The sequence below is a fragment of the Mus musculus genome, chromosome 2, assembly GCF_000001635.26.
Source record: "Mus musculus strain C57BL/6J chromosome 2, GRCm38.p6 C57BL/6J".
In the NCBI taxonomy this organism is placed as follows: Eukaryota; Metazoa; Chordata; class Mammalia; order Rodentia; family Muridae; genus Mus; species Mus musculus.
Genome location: NC_000068.7, coordinates 40,383,821 through 40,399,362, shown reverse-complemented (window position 1 = coordinate 40,399,362; position 15,542 = coordinate 40,383,821).

Sequence of the window (15,542 nt, the reverse complement as noted above, 5' to 3'; positions counted from 1 at the left end):
CAAAAGAAAAAAGAGAGACTCTCTGGGGGCAGAAGATAACATAGGAAACATTGACACAACAGTCAAAAAAATGCAAAATGCAAAAACCACCTAACTCAAAATATCCAGGAAATAGAGGACACAATGAGAAGACCAAATCTAAGAATAATAGGTATAGAAGAGAACAAAGATTCCCAACATAAAAGGAAAGTAAATATATTCAACAAAATTATTGAAGAAAACTTCCCTAACCTAAAGAAAGAGATGCCTATGAGCATACAAGAAGCCTACAGAACTCCAAATAGAGTGTATCAGAAAAGAAATTTCTCCTGTCACATAGTAACCAAAGCACCAAATGCACAAGTCAAAGAAAGAATATTAAAAGCAGTAAGGGAAAAAGGTCAAGTAACATAAAAAGAAAGTCCTATAAGAATTACACCAGATTTCTCAACAAAGACTATTAAAGCCAGAAGATACTGGGCAGATGTCATACAGACCATAAGAGAACACAAATGCTAGCTCACGCTACTATATCCAGCAAAACTCTCAATTATCATAGATTGAGAAACCAAGATATTACATGTCAAAAACAAATTTACACAACATCTTCCCACAAATTCATCCTTAGAAAGGATAATAAATGGAAAACTCCAACACAAGGAGACAAACTACACCCTAGAAAAAGTAAGAAAGCTTTTGCCAGAGCACCCGGGAGAGCCATCTTGGTTCCAGGATCCCTTAGAGACTAGTCTGTGCAGGTAAGAGTGTGGACTACAGAAGCTTCACGGCTTCTGGGACAGGCAAAAGCAACACAGCTTCTGGGGCAGACCCTGTTTCGGGTTCTAGACATCAGGGCACCTTCTCTGCCAGAGGAGAGGTATCCAGCCTGCCCGGAAGGGCTTTGCCAGAGCACGTGGGGCAGTCATCTTGGTTCCTGGATCCCTCAGAGACTAGTCTGCTCAGATGAGAGTGTGGAATACAGAAGGGACACAGCTTCTGGAACAGGCAGAAGTGACACAGCTTCTGGGGAAGACCCCTTTCTGGCTCCAGACATCTGGGCACCTTCCCTGTCAGAGGAGACGTATCTACCCCGACTAGGAGGGCTTTGCCGAAGCATTTGGGGGAGCCATCTTGGATCCCCGATCCCTCAAAGACTAGTCTTCACAGGTGAGAGTGTTGACTACAGAAGCTTCACAGATTCTGGGACAGGCAAAAGTGATACAGCTTCTGAAGCAGACCCCATTTCAGGCCCCAGACATCTGGACCTTCCTTGCCAGAGTAGAGGTGCCCACCTTGCCTGGGAGGACTTTGCTACAGAATCCAGGGGAGCCATCTTGGTTCCTGGTTTCCTCAGAGACTAGTCTGCACAGGTGAGAGTGTGGCCTACAGAAGCTACTCAGCTTCTGGGACAGACCCCGTTTCAGACTCCAGACATCCAGGCACCTTCCCTGGCAGAGGGGAGGTGTCTGCTAAACCCAGGAGGGCTTTGGTGGAGCAGCAGGGGAAGACATCTTGGTTCCTGGATCCCTTAGAGACTAGTATGAGCAGGTGAGAGTGCGGACTACAGAAGCTACACAGCTTCTGGGACAGGCACAAGCGACACAGCTTGTGAGGCAGACACCATTTCGGGCTCCAGACATCTGGGCACCTTCCCTGCCAGAGGAGAGATGTCTGCCCAGCCCAGGAGGACTTTGCCAGAGCACCTGGGGGAGCTATCTCTGGTCCTGGATCTCTCAGAGACTAGTCTGCACAGGTGAGACTGCAGACTACTGAATCTTCACAGCTTCTGGGACAGGCAAAATTGACACAGCTTCAAGAAAAGGCCCTGTTTCAGGCCTTCATCTTTTGCCAGGAGGCAGGTCCGAAAGACAGATATCTGTGCACCTTCACTGCAAGAGGAGAACTTGCCTGCAGAGAGTACTCTGACCACTGAAACTCAGGAGAGACCTACGCAACTATAACAACTAACTCCAGAGATTTACCAGATGGCAAAAGGCAAATGTAAGAATCTTACTAACAGAAACCAAGACCACTCACCATCATCAGAACCCAGCACTCCCACCATAGCAAGTCCTGGATACCCCAACACACCCGAAAACCTAGACCTGGATTTGAAAGCATATCTCATGATGATGGTAGAGGACATCAAGAAGGACTTTAATAACTCACTTAAAGAAATACAGGAGAACACTGCTAAAGAGGTAGAACTCCTTAGAAAAACAAAAAAGGACAACCAAACAGGTAGAAGTCCTTAAAGAAAAACAGGAAAACACAATCAAACAGGAGATGGAATTGAACAAAAACATACAAGACCAAAAAAGGGAAGTAGACACAATAAGGAAAACCCAAAATGAGTCAACGCTGGAGATAGAAACTCTAGGAAAGAAATCTGGAGTCATACATGTGAGAATCAGCAACAGAATACAAGAGATAAAAGAGAGAATCTTAGGTGGAGAAGATTCCATAGAGAACATGGGCACAACAATCAAAGAAAATGCATATGCAAAAAGATTCTAAGTTAAAACATCCAGGAAATCCAAGACACAATGAGAAGATCAAACCTACGAATAAAGGAGTAGATGAGAATGAAGATTTTCAAATTAAAGGGCCAGCAAATATCTTCAACAAAATTATAGAAGAAAACTTCCCAAACCTAAAGAAAGAGATGCCCATGAACATAAAAGAAGCCTACAGAATTCCAAATAGAGTGGACCAGAAAAGAAATTCCTCCTGACACATAATAATCAGAACAACAAATGCACTAAATAAAGATAGAATATTAAAAGCAGTGAGGGAAAAAGGTCAAGTAACATATAAAGGCAAGCCTATTAGAATTACACTAGACTTTTCACCAGAGACCATGAAAGCCAGAAGATCCTGGACAGATGTTATACAAACACTAAGAGAACACAAATGCCAGCCCATGCTACTATACCCAGCCCAACTTTCAATTACCATAAATGGAGAAACCAAAGTATTCCATGACAAAACCAAATTCACACAATATCTTTGCTCGAATCCAGCCTTTCAGAAGATAATAAAAGAAAAATACCAATATAAGGACAGAAATTATGCCCTAGAAAAAGCAAAAAAGTAATCCTTCAACACACCTAAAAGAAGACAGGCACAAGAACAGAATGCAAACTCTAACAACAAAAATAATAGGAAGCAACAATTATTTTTCCTTAATATCTCTTCATATCAATGGACTCAATTCCCCAATAAAAAGACATAGACTAACAGACTGGCTACACAAACAGGGCCCAACATTTTGCTGCTTAAAGGAAACCCATCTCAGGGAAAAAGACAGACACTACCTCAGAGTGAAAAGCTAGAAAACAATTTTCCAAGCAAACGGACTGGAGAAACAAGCTGGAGTAGCCATTCTAATATCGAATAAAATCAACTTCTAACCCTGAGTTATCAAAAAAGTCAAGGAGGGACAGTTCATACACATCAAAGGTAAAATCTTCCAAGAGGAACTCTCAATTCTGAATATCTATGCTTCAAATACAAGCATTCTTTACATTCTTTAAAGAGACTTTAGTAAAGCTCAAAGCATCAATAAGAAAAAAAAGGCCACGACCAGATTGGGAAAGGATCTTTATCTATCCTAAATCAGATAGGGGACTAATATCCAATAAATATAAAGAACTCAAGAAGGTGGACTCCAGGAAATCAAATAACCCCATTAAAAAATGGGGCTCAGAGCTAAATAAAGAATTCTCACCTGAGGAATACTGAATGGCAGAGAAGCACCTGAAAAAATGTTCAGCATCCTTAATCATCAGGAAAATACAAATCCGAACAATCCTGAGATTCCACCTCACACTAGTCAGAATGGCTAAGATCAAAAATTTATGTGACAGCAGATGCTGGCGACGATGTGGAGAAAGAGGAACACTCCTTCATTGTTGATGGGATTGCAAGCTTGTACAACCACTCTGGAAATCAGTCTGGCGGTTCATCAGAAAATTGGACATAGTACATACCGGAGGATCCCGTAATACCTCTCCTGGTAAGAAGGACACATGCTTCACTATGTTCATAGAAGACTTATTTATCATAGTCAGAAGCTGGAAAGAACCCAGATGCCCCTCAACAGAGGAATGGATACAGAAAATGTGGTATATTTACACAATGGAATACTACTCAGCTATTAAAAAGAATTAATTTATGAAATTCCTAGGCAAATGGATGGACCTGGAAGGTATTATCCTGAGTGAGGTAACCCAATCACAAAAGAACTCACATGATATGTACTCACTGATAAGTGGATATTAGCTCAGAAACTTAGAATACCCAAGATACAAGATACAAGTTGCAAAACACATGAAACTCAAGAAGAAAGGCGACGAAAGTGTGGACACTTTGCCCCTTCTTAGAACTGGGAACAAAACACCCATGCAAGGAGTTACAGAAACAAAGTTTGGAGCTGAGATGAAAGGATGGACCATCTAGAGACTGCCACACATGGTAATCCATCCCATAATCAGCCTCCAAATGCTGACACCATTGAATATGCCAGCAAGATTTTGCTGAAAGTACCCTGATATAGCTGTCTTTTGTGAGGCTATGCTGGTTCCTGGCAAACACAGAAATGAATGCTCACAATCAGCTATTGGATGGAACACAGGGCCCCCAATGGAGGAGCTAGGGAAAGTACCCAAGGAGCTAAAGGGTTCTGCAACCCTATAGGTGGAACAACAATATGAACTAATCAGTACCCTCCAAAGCTCATGTCTCTAGCTGCATATGTAGCAGAAGATGGCCTAATCAGCCCCCATTGGGAAAAGAGACCCTTGGTCTTACAAACTTTATATGCCTTAGTACAGGGGAACGCCAGGACCAAGAAGTGGGAGTGGGTGGGTAGGGGGGTAGGGGGTAGGGTATGGGGGACTTTTGTGATAGTATTTGAAATGTTAATGCAAAAAAACCTAATTAACAAATTAATTAAATCAATCAATAAATAAATAAGTAAATGAAATTCAAGAAAGAAATCTTCTTTCAAAAAACCCAAAAAAAGATAGTCACATAAATGTAATTCCACCTCCAACAACAAAAATAACAAGAAGCAATAATTCCTTTTCCTTAATATCTCTTAACACCAATGGATTCAATTCCCCAATAAAATGACATAAACTAACAGACTAGATAAGTAAACAGAACCCATCATTTTGCTGCATACAGGTAACACACCTCGGTGAAAAAGATAGAAACTTTCTCAGAGTAAAAGGCTGGAAAAAATTTTCCAAGCAAATGGTCCCCAAAAAAGGGGAAGTAGCTACTCTAGTAGTCAATAAAATTGACTTTCAACCAAAAGTTATCAAAAAAGATAAGGAAGAGCACGTAATACTCATCAAAGGAAAAGTCTACCAAGATGGACTATCAATTCTGAACATCTGTGCTCCAAATGCAAGGGCACCCACATTCATAAAAGAAACTTTACTAAAGCTGAAAGCACACATTGCACATCACACAATAAGAGTGGGAAACTTCAACACCACACTCTCATCAAAGTACAAAACCTGGAACCAGAAACTAAACAGAGACACAGTGAAACTAAGAGAATTTGTGAACCAAATAAATTTATGAGATATCTATAGAACATTTCAACCTAAAGCAAAGAATATAGCTTCTTCACAGCAGCTCATGGTACCTTCTCCAAAACTGACGATATAATTGGTCACAAAACAGTCCTCCACAGATACAAGAAGTTTGTAATAATCCCAGGAATCCTATCAGATCACTACAGACTAAAGATGGTCTTCGCTAACAACAAAAACAACAGCGAGTCCACATACACATGGAAGCTGAACAACACTCTATTCAATGATAATTTTGTCAAGGAAGACATAAAGAAATTAAAGACTTTTTAGAATTTAGTGAAAATTATGGCACAAAATACCCAAATTGTAGAACACAATGAAAGCAGTGCTAAGAGAAAAAAAAATCATAGCTCTGCGTGCCTCTAAAGAGAAACTGGAGAGAGCTTACCCTAGAAGCAAATACACAAAAGAGGAGTAGACAACATGAAACAATCAAACTCAGGGCTGAAACCAACCAAGTAGAAACAAAAAGTACTATACAAAGGAGCAACAAAAACAGGAGCTGATTCTTTTGGAATATCAACACAATAGATAAACCCTTAGCCAGACTAACTGGAGGAAACAGATACAGTATACAAATTAACAAAATCAAAAAGGAAAAGAGAAACATAACAACACAAACCAAGAAAATTTGAAGGATCATTAGACCTACTACAAACGCCTATACTCAACAAAACTGGACAATCTGGATGAAATGGAAAATATTCTAAACAGGTACTGGTACCACAATTAAATTAGGATCAGATAAAGCACCTAAACAGTCCCATAATCCCTAAAGAAATAGAAGCAGTCATTAAGATCTCCCTAACAAACAAACACACAAACAAACAAACAAAAATTCCAGGACCAGATGGTTTTTGTGCAGAATTCTATGAGACCTTTAAAGAAGACCTAATATTCTTCAAACTTTTCCACAAAATAGAAACAGAAAGGATGCTACCTAACTCATCCTATGAATCCATAATTAAACTTATGCCCAAACAACATAAAGTCTCCACAAAGAAAGAGAATTTGAGAAAAATTTCTCTTATGAGCATCATTGCAAAAATATTCAAAAAAAAAAAAAAAAAGCCTCAAAAACTGAAGCCAAGATCACATCAAAACGATCATTTACCATGATCAAGTAGGCTTCATCCCAGGGATGCAGGGATGGTTCAATATACAGAAATCTATCAACATAATGCAATATATAAATGAAATTAAAAAAAAAAAAAACAACACAACCATCTCATTAGATGCTGAGAAAGCATTTGACAAAATTCAACACCCCTTCGTGTTAAGTCTTAGAAAGATCAGGAATTCAAGGCTCATAGGTAAACATAGTTAAAGCAATATACAGCAAACCAGTAACCATCAAACCAGAGGGAGAGAAACTTGAAGAAATCTGACTAAAATCAGGGACTAGACAAAGCTACCCACTCTTTTTCCCTACATATTCAATATAGTACTCAAATTTCTAGACAGAGCAATGAGACAACAAAAGGAGGTTAAAAGGATACAAATTGGAAAGAAGGAGGTCAAACTATCACTATTTCAGATGATATGATAATATACTTAATTGACCCAAAAATTCCAACAAAGAACTCCTAAACCTAACCAACAATTTCAGCAAAGAGGCTGGATATAAAATTAACTCAAATCATTAGCCTTCCAATACTTAAAGGACAAATAGGCTGAAAAAGAAATTAGGGAAAAGACACCCTTCACAATAGTCACAAATAATATAAACTACCATGCAAATGAAAGTTCTGAATGACAATAATTTCAAGTCCCTGAAGAAAGAAATCAAAAATCTCAGAAGATGGAAAAATCTCCCATACTCATGGATTGTCAGGATTAATATAGGAAAGAATGGTCATCTTGCCGAAAGTAATCTACAAATAAATGCAATCCCCATCAAAATTTCCACTCAATTCTTCATAGAGGTAGAAAGAGCAGTTTGCAAATTCATTTAGTATAGCTAAAAACCCAGGATAGTGAAAATTATACTCAACAATGAGAGAAGTTCTGAGGGAATCATTATCCCTGACCTCAAGGTGTATCACAGAGCCATAGTGATAAAAACAGCATGGTATTGGTACAGAGAAGGGCAGTTAGACAACGGAAATAGAATTGAAGAACCAGAAATGAACCAACACATCTATGATCACTTGATCTTTAACAAAGGAGCTAAAATATCATTTTCAACAAATGGTGCTAGTTCAACTAGTGGTCAGGGGTCAGAATGTAGAAGACTGCAAGTTGATCTCATCTTGTCTCTTTGAGCAAAGATCAAGTCCAACTAGATCAAGGACTTCAAACTAAAACCAGATAAATTGAAGCTAATAGAAGAGAAAGTAGGGAAGAGCCTTGAACACATGAGCACAGGGAAAATATTCCTGAAGAGAATATCAATGGCTTATGCTCTAAGATCAACAATAGACAACTTGAACTTCATAAAAATGCAATGATTCAGTATGAAAAAGAACACTGACAATAGGACAGAATGTCAAAAAACAGATTAGAAAAAGATCTTTACCAATCCTTCGTCTGATAGAGGGCTAATATCCAACATATACAAAGAACTCAAGAAAATTAGATTTCAGATAATCAAATAACTCTATTGAAAATGAGGTACAGAACTAAACAAATAATTCTAAACTAAGGAAACATGAATGGTAAAGAAGCACCTAAAGAAATGTTCATCATCCTTAGACATCAGGGAAGTGCAAATCAAAACAACCCTGAGATTCTACCTCATAAAACTCAGAATGGCTAAGATAAAAAACTCAGGTGACAGCAGATGCTAGTGAGAATGTGGAGAAAGAGGAACATTGTTGGTGGGACTTCAAGCTGGTACAGTCACTCTGGAAATCACTCTGGAGGTTGCTGAAAAATTGGATATAGCTTGGGAGATCTTTCCATCTTCTGAGATCTTCTTCGATGTCTTTTGTCAGAGACTTGAAGTTCTTATCATACAGATCTTTCACTTCCTTAGTTAGAGTCATGCCAAGGTATTTTATATTATTTGTGACTATTAAGAAGGGTGTTGTTTCCCTAATTTCTTTATCAGCCTGTTTATCCTTTGTGTAGAGAAAGGCCATTGATTTGTTTGAGTTAATTTTATACCCAGCTACTGTACTGAAGCTGTTTATCACGTTTAGTAGTTCTCAGGTGGAATTTTTAAAGTCCCTTATATATATTATCATATCATCTGCAAATAGTGATATTTTGACTTCTTCCTTTCCAATTTGTACCCCTTTGATCTCCTTTTGCTGTCTAATTGGTCTGGCTAGGACTTCAAGTACTATATTGAATAGGTAGGGAGAAAGTGGGCAGCCTTGTCTAGTCCCTGATTTTAGTGGGATTGCTTCAAGTTTCTCTCCATTTAGTTTGATGTTGGCTACTGGTTTGCTATAGATTGCTTTTATAATGTTTAGGTTTGGGCCTTGAATTCTTGATCTTGCCAAGACTTTTATCATGAAAGGGTGTTGGATTTTGTCAAATGTTTCTCACCATGTAACAAGATGATCATGTATTTTTTTTTATATAGTGGATTTCATTGATGGATTTCTGTATATTAAGCCATCCCTGCATCCCTGGGATGAAGCCTACTTGATCATTATGGATGATCATTTTGGTGTCTTCTTGGATTGGGTTTGTGAGAATTTTGTTGAGTATTTTTGCATTGATATGGATAAGGGAAATTTGTCTGAAGTTCTCTTTCTTTGTTGGATCTTTATGTGGTTTAAGTGTCAGAGGAAATTTGGCTTCATAGAATGAATTGGGTAGTGTGACTTCTGTTTATATTTTGTGGAATAATTTGGGGAGAATTTGAAATAGATAGAACTCTGCACTAAACCCATGTGGTCCTGGGATTTTTTTGGTTGGGAGACTATTAATGACTGCTTCTATTTCTTTAGGGGATATGGGACTGTTTAGGTCCTTAATCTGATCCTGATTTCACTTTGGTACTTAGTATCTGTCTAGAAATTTGTCATCCAGGTGTCCCAGTTTTGTTGAGTATAGCCTTTTGTTGTAGGATCTGATGATCTTTTGGATTTCCTCATGTTCTGTTTTTATGTCTCCCATTTCATTTCTGATTTTGTTAATTAGGATACTGTCCCTGTGCCCTCTAGTTAGTGTGGCTAAGGGTCTATCTATCTTGTTGATTTTCTCAAAGAACCAGCTACTGGTTTGGTTCATTCTTTGTATAGTTCTTTATGTTTCCACTTGGTTGATTTCAGCCCTGAGTTTGATGATTTCCTGCTGTCTACTCCTCTTGGGTGAATTTGCTTCCTTTTGTTCTAGAGCTTTCAGGTATACTGTCAAGCTGTTAGTGTATGCTCTCTCTAGATTATTTTTGGTGGCACTCAGTGCTATGAGTTTTCCTCTTAGAAATGCTTTCATTGTGTCCCATAAGTTTGGGCATGTTGTGGCTTCATTTTCATTAAACTCTAAAAAGTCTTTAATTTCTTTCTTTATTTCATCCTTGACGAAGTTATCATTGAGTAGAGTGTTGTTCAGCTTCCATGTTAATGTTGGCTCTCTATTATTTGTGTTGTTATTGAATATCAGCCTTAGTCCATGGTGATCTGATAGGATGCATGGGATAATTTCAATATTTTTGTATCTGTTGAGGACTGTTTTGTGAACAATTATAGGGTCAGTTTTGGAGAAGGTACCATGAGGTGCTGAGAAGAAGATATATCCTTTTGTTTTAGGATAAAACATTCTGTAGATATGTTAAATCCATTTGTTTCATAATGTCTGTTAGTTTCAATATGTCTCTGTTTAGTTTCTGTTTCAAGGATCTTTGCATGGATGAGAGTGGGTTGTTGAAGTGTTCCACTATTATTGTGTGAGGTGCAATGGGTGTTTTGATCTTTACTATAGTTTCCTTAACGAATGTTCTTGCCTTTGCATTTGCAGCATAGATATTCAGAATTGAGGGTTCATCTAGGACGATTTTATCTTTGATGAGTATGAAGTGCATCTCCTTGTCTTTTTTAATAACTTTGTGTTGGAAGTCAATTTTATTAGTTATTAGAATGGTTACCCCAGCTTGTTTTTTGGACCGTTTGCTTGGAAATTTTTTTTCCAGCCGTTTACTCTGAGGTAGTATCTGTCTTTGTCCATGAGGTGGGTTTCCTGTATGCAGAAAATTTGGGTCCTGTGTATGTATCCAGTCAGTTTATTTCTTTTTATTGGGGAATTGAGTCCATTGATATTAAGAGGTATTAAGAAAAAGTAATTGTTGCTTCCTGTTATTTTTGTTGTTAGAGTTGGGATTCTGTTCTTGCAGCTATCTTCTTTTAGGTTTGTTGAAGAATTACTTTCTTGCTTTTTTCTAGGGCATAATTTTCCTCCTTGTGTTGGAGTTTCCCCATTATTATCACTTGAATAGCTGGATTTCTTGTAAAGATATTGTGTGAATTTTGTTTTTTCATGGAATACTTTGGTTTTTCCTTCTATGGTAATTGATAGTTTTGCTGGGTATAGTAGCCTAGGCTAGCATTTGTATTCTCTTAAGTTCTGTGTAATATCTGTCGATGGTTTTCTGGCTTTTATAGTCTCTGGTGACCTCTGTTAAATTTTTATGCATGCTACTCAAATCCATTCTTTCAAATAACCTATAAACTTGAAGGCACATTTTATAAAACTTGATTTATAGAGTGAAATTCATGTTTTCAAGAAGTTTTCTTTTCTTGAGTATAAACTGATAAACATAAATTTTATGAATTTTCTCTCAGTTTTGATTATTTTTCTTTTCTTTTTCATCCATTCAAACATGCTTTTATTATAGGACTTCTGTGAGTTTGCTTATATTATAAGTGGCTGTAAATTCACTTACACCAAATTATTCTAGTATCAAAGTACACCTTTCCAAAAATGACCTGCGCTCCAAATAGTGACATACTAGGATCTGGATAATAGGCATCCTAGATTCTTGATTTTAGTGTGGCCCTTTGTATATTTGTGTAATTGAGTATCTTAGCCCTGCTCAAATCTTCTTTTCCAAAAAATAGGCAAACTTGCTATATTGCTAATGAATGGCATATATTTTTAAAATCTCTCCCATTGTGGCAAGTATTTGAGAAGGTTCTATTTTCAATAAAATAATAAATACATTGATAAGTAAATCCTTAGAAAAAACTTCAGAGTTTGTGGTTTCCCATACTCTAGCATACTGTAGTAATACTGCTAATAATTTATGCATACTTCTAATAATTTGAACTTTTGTTCTACAAATTTAATACTGAACTCAATGCACTACCTTTTAATCTCCTTGAGGCTCTTATTATGTCAGGTAATTTACGTGTCCATGTGATAATAATATTGCTAAATAAGAAACATATATTATATACATTTGAATAGTTGGAAATACTGAGTACAGAGGGAGAATATAGAATTGATATTCCTAAACAAGTAAAAAGAATGCTTTATATCCACATCTGTTTGTTCATATGTATGTTCAACTGAGATGAGCCACAGCCTACTTTTGGTTTTAGTTTGATTTTGTAATTTTGCATATATTCTGAACATCCTTTGAGGCTATAATTATCCATTCACATTACTTTTTTAGTGACTTTTATTATTTCTTGTGTGGCTGTTTCAGAATTTATATGAATTTATTTCCAGAGTGACTCTATCCAAAAGTAGATTTATTGCTCCTTTGTAGAAGTACTGGAATAAGGACGTTTCTTAAAATGTATCAATAAAAGTTAGAGAAATTTATCATATTGTCAGTTTAATTGTAGAGAGACTTGAAACTTGGAGGTTCACTGTTCATTTGCAGTTTATGAGTTACTTTATGGATTTTTATTTCTGTCCTTAATAGAGCTTCAGAAGTATTTTAAAACGTATTTCTTTTATCATTTTATGTATTAAATATTTTCACTGCAAGTACATATGTGCACCATGTATATACATGATGGTCAAGGAATTGGAGTTACAGACATTTCTGAACTTCTATGTGGATGCTGAGAATTGAATCCAGGTCTCCTACAAGGGCAACAAGTTTTCTAAACTGCTTATCCAATTCTCTAGCCCCCAAATTTGAGAAATTTTATTATTATATAAAATTATTGTAATAATTTCTCAAGTTTTGTGTTGTATGTTTATATGGTTTCCAAAACTGCCTAGCCAGGTGGTGGTGGCACACATATTTTATCCTAGCACTCAGGAAACAGAGACAGGCAAAGTTTTATGAGTTAAGGTAAATCTGGTCTACAGAGTGAGTTCCAGGACCTTTTTCCCTTACTGCTTTTAATCTTCTTCCTTTGTTCTGTGCATTTTGTATTTTGATTATTGTGTGACAGGAGGAATTTCTTTTCTGATCCTGTCTATTTGGAATTTTGTAGGCTTCATGTATATCCATAGGAATCTCTTTTTTAGGTAAGGGGAGGATTCTTCTATAATTTTGTTGAAGATATTTACTTTCCCTTTAAGTTGGGAATCTTCACTCTTTTCTACACATATTATCCTTAAATTTGGTCTTCTCATTGTGTCCTTGATTTCCTGGATGTTTTGAGTTAGGAGCTTTTTGCATTTTGTATTTTCTTTGACTATTGTGTCAATTGTTTTCTATGGTATCTTCTGTCCCTGAGATTCTCTCTTCTATCTCCTGTATTCTGTTGGTCATGGTTGCATCTATGGCTCCTCTTCAGGGTTGTCTCCCTTTGTGATTTCTTTATTGATTTTATTTCCAGCTTTAGATCCTGGATGGTTTTGTTCAATTAATTTACCTGTTTGATTGTGTTTTTCTATAATTCTTTAAGAAATTTTTGTGTTTCTTTTTTAAGGGCTTCTACTTGGTAATCTGTGTTTCTTGAAGGGAGTTATTTATGTCCTTCTTATAATAAGTCCTCTATCATCATCATGAGATGTGATTTTAAATCCAAATCTTACTTTTCAGATGTTTTGGTGTATCCAAGACTAGATGTGGTGGGAGATCTGGGTTTTGATGATGTCAAGTAGTTTTGGTTTCTGTGCTTAGGTTCTTCCACTTGCCTCTTGCCATCTGGTTGTCTCTGATGTTAGTTGACCTGCTGTCTCTCACTGGAGTTTGTCCCTTGTGTGGGCTAGTGAGCCTGTGATCTTAAGTGTGTCAGCACTACTGGGGAGACCAGCTCTCTCTTGGTGGAATTCAGGTATGGAGAGCTGTTGGACAGACTTAGCACTGGGGTGCAGATGGAAACTAGACAGATTCTGTCCCCAGCTGCTCCGCTGTTTCTGTGCCTTGTGTGTACTTGTGGGTCCTTCTTTGGATAGTTATTCGAGCAAAAGTGGTTTTCTGACCTGAGGGCTTAGGAATGATAGCACTCCTGGGAGACCAGCTCTCTCCAGGTGGGATTTAAGTGCTGAGGACTTTCAGAAAGCTTTAGACCCGGGGCACAGATCCATACTTAGTATTATAACTGGGATAATAGCAACTCAGAATGGGGTTTGTGTGGTGCATTGACTAGCACCACTGCGTTTGTCTAAGAAATATGTGGCATGTAAGTAATTGACAAGTATCATGTAAATCTTTAGAAAGAGATACACATCCTAACTCATTTGATGTGAGAAGCCGCCCTTGCAATCGCCATTACAAGATGGCGCTGATATCTGGTGTTCTAACTGGTAAACAAATAGTCTGCGTATGTGCTGGGGTATTTTTCCATTCCTTGTGCCCTGCCTGTCCCGTGGCGTCATCTGGGCTGATAGTGAGCAGCCAGTCAGGGTGAAATACGTCTCCAACCCCTCTTGTGGCCTATTTAAGGACCGAGTTTCCTGTGTTCTAGGCCTCCTCCCCCAGAAGCTAATGATCTTTCTCTCGAGATGCATTAAAGCTATGCTGCAGAAGAACCCGTGTGTGTCCTGTGTGTGTGTCCTTGCTGGTGAGACTCCATATCATATCACATAGGAACAATTTGATATCTCAGGTTCTATTGTAATGCATCTCTCAAGCAGGCCTAGATATAGTGCCAGATATATCTGTATATTTCTGCCTTTCATTCTTTATTCAGTACATGATGATATGACTGGCTGCAAATTGATTCTGTTGCAGAGAGTATAAGTTGATAATGAAGAGAATTACCGGACTCTAAGTACAGTTATATAAGACCAGCTGAGGAGAATGAGCACATCTTTTTCTTAGAGGAGAATGAATAAGACAGTTGTATACACATATTTTAAGTACTGTTGTGTGCCTATATGAACCCAAATGTGCAAACTAGGGCGAATTTCCCGGGAGGCTACAGTGACTCGAATTTCATCATAAGATAATAGATAAAGCCAGAACTGTTTGAATATGAAGCAAGTACTCTCAGAAGGTAACTTGTCTAGCTGTCTCTAGAACAGCTCAAGTATAGGTAGGGGACAACCACTTCAGCAAGGAAATCATAGAGGAGATTCAAGCAGAAGAAACAGATGAATGAGGTTATAGTTACTTTTGCACTCTAGGCCAGGGAGTCTGTGTTTTTATTACCTAGGGACTATGCTAGAATCCAATGTTGTATGAATTAACATGGAATTTTTAAATATGAAAATATTATCTTTAGTCTTAAAAGGGGAAGAAAATGAATGTAACAATTACACTGAGATTTGTTCATGCTTAATCAAAATAATTGAATGAATCTGAAATCTATATGATAAATTGAGCTAAATGGGAAAAAGGAAGTTATGCAATAAAAAAGTAGTATAAGAATGCTTTTGCATTTTCCCAAGTGTAAGAGTCCTATGTGAAAGAGCTTGTTAACTACATAACATTGAACTTTTCTGAAAAAGAGACCATTATTACTCACCAAAGGACTTATGTTGCCTCATAGAGAAAAATATCCCATGTTTGTATAGATTTAATTAGTAAAATGACAACCAAGAGATAGACAGGCAATGGCAGATCATGTGTATAGTATTCACTAAGCCCTGTGTTTGAGGACCTCTCTCTTCCCATACACAAAGAAGTGGGGAAAGAGGGAGAAAGGGAAAGAA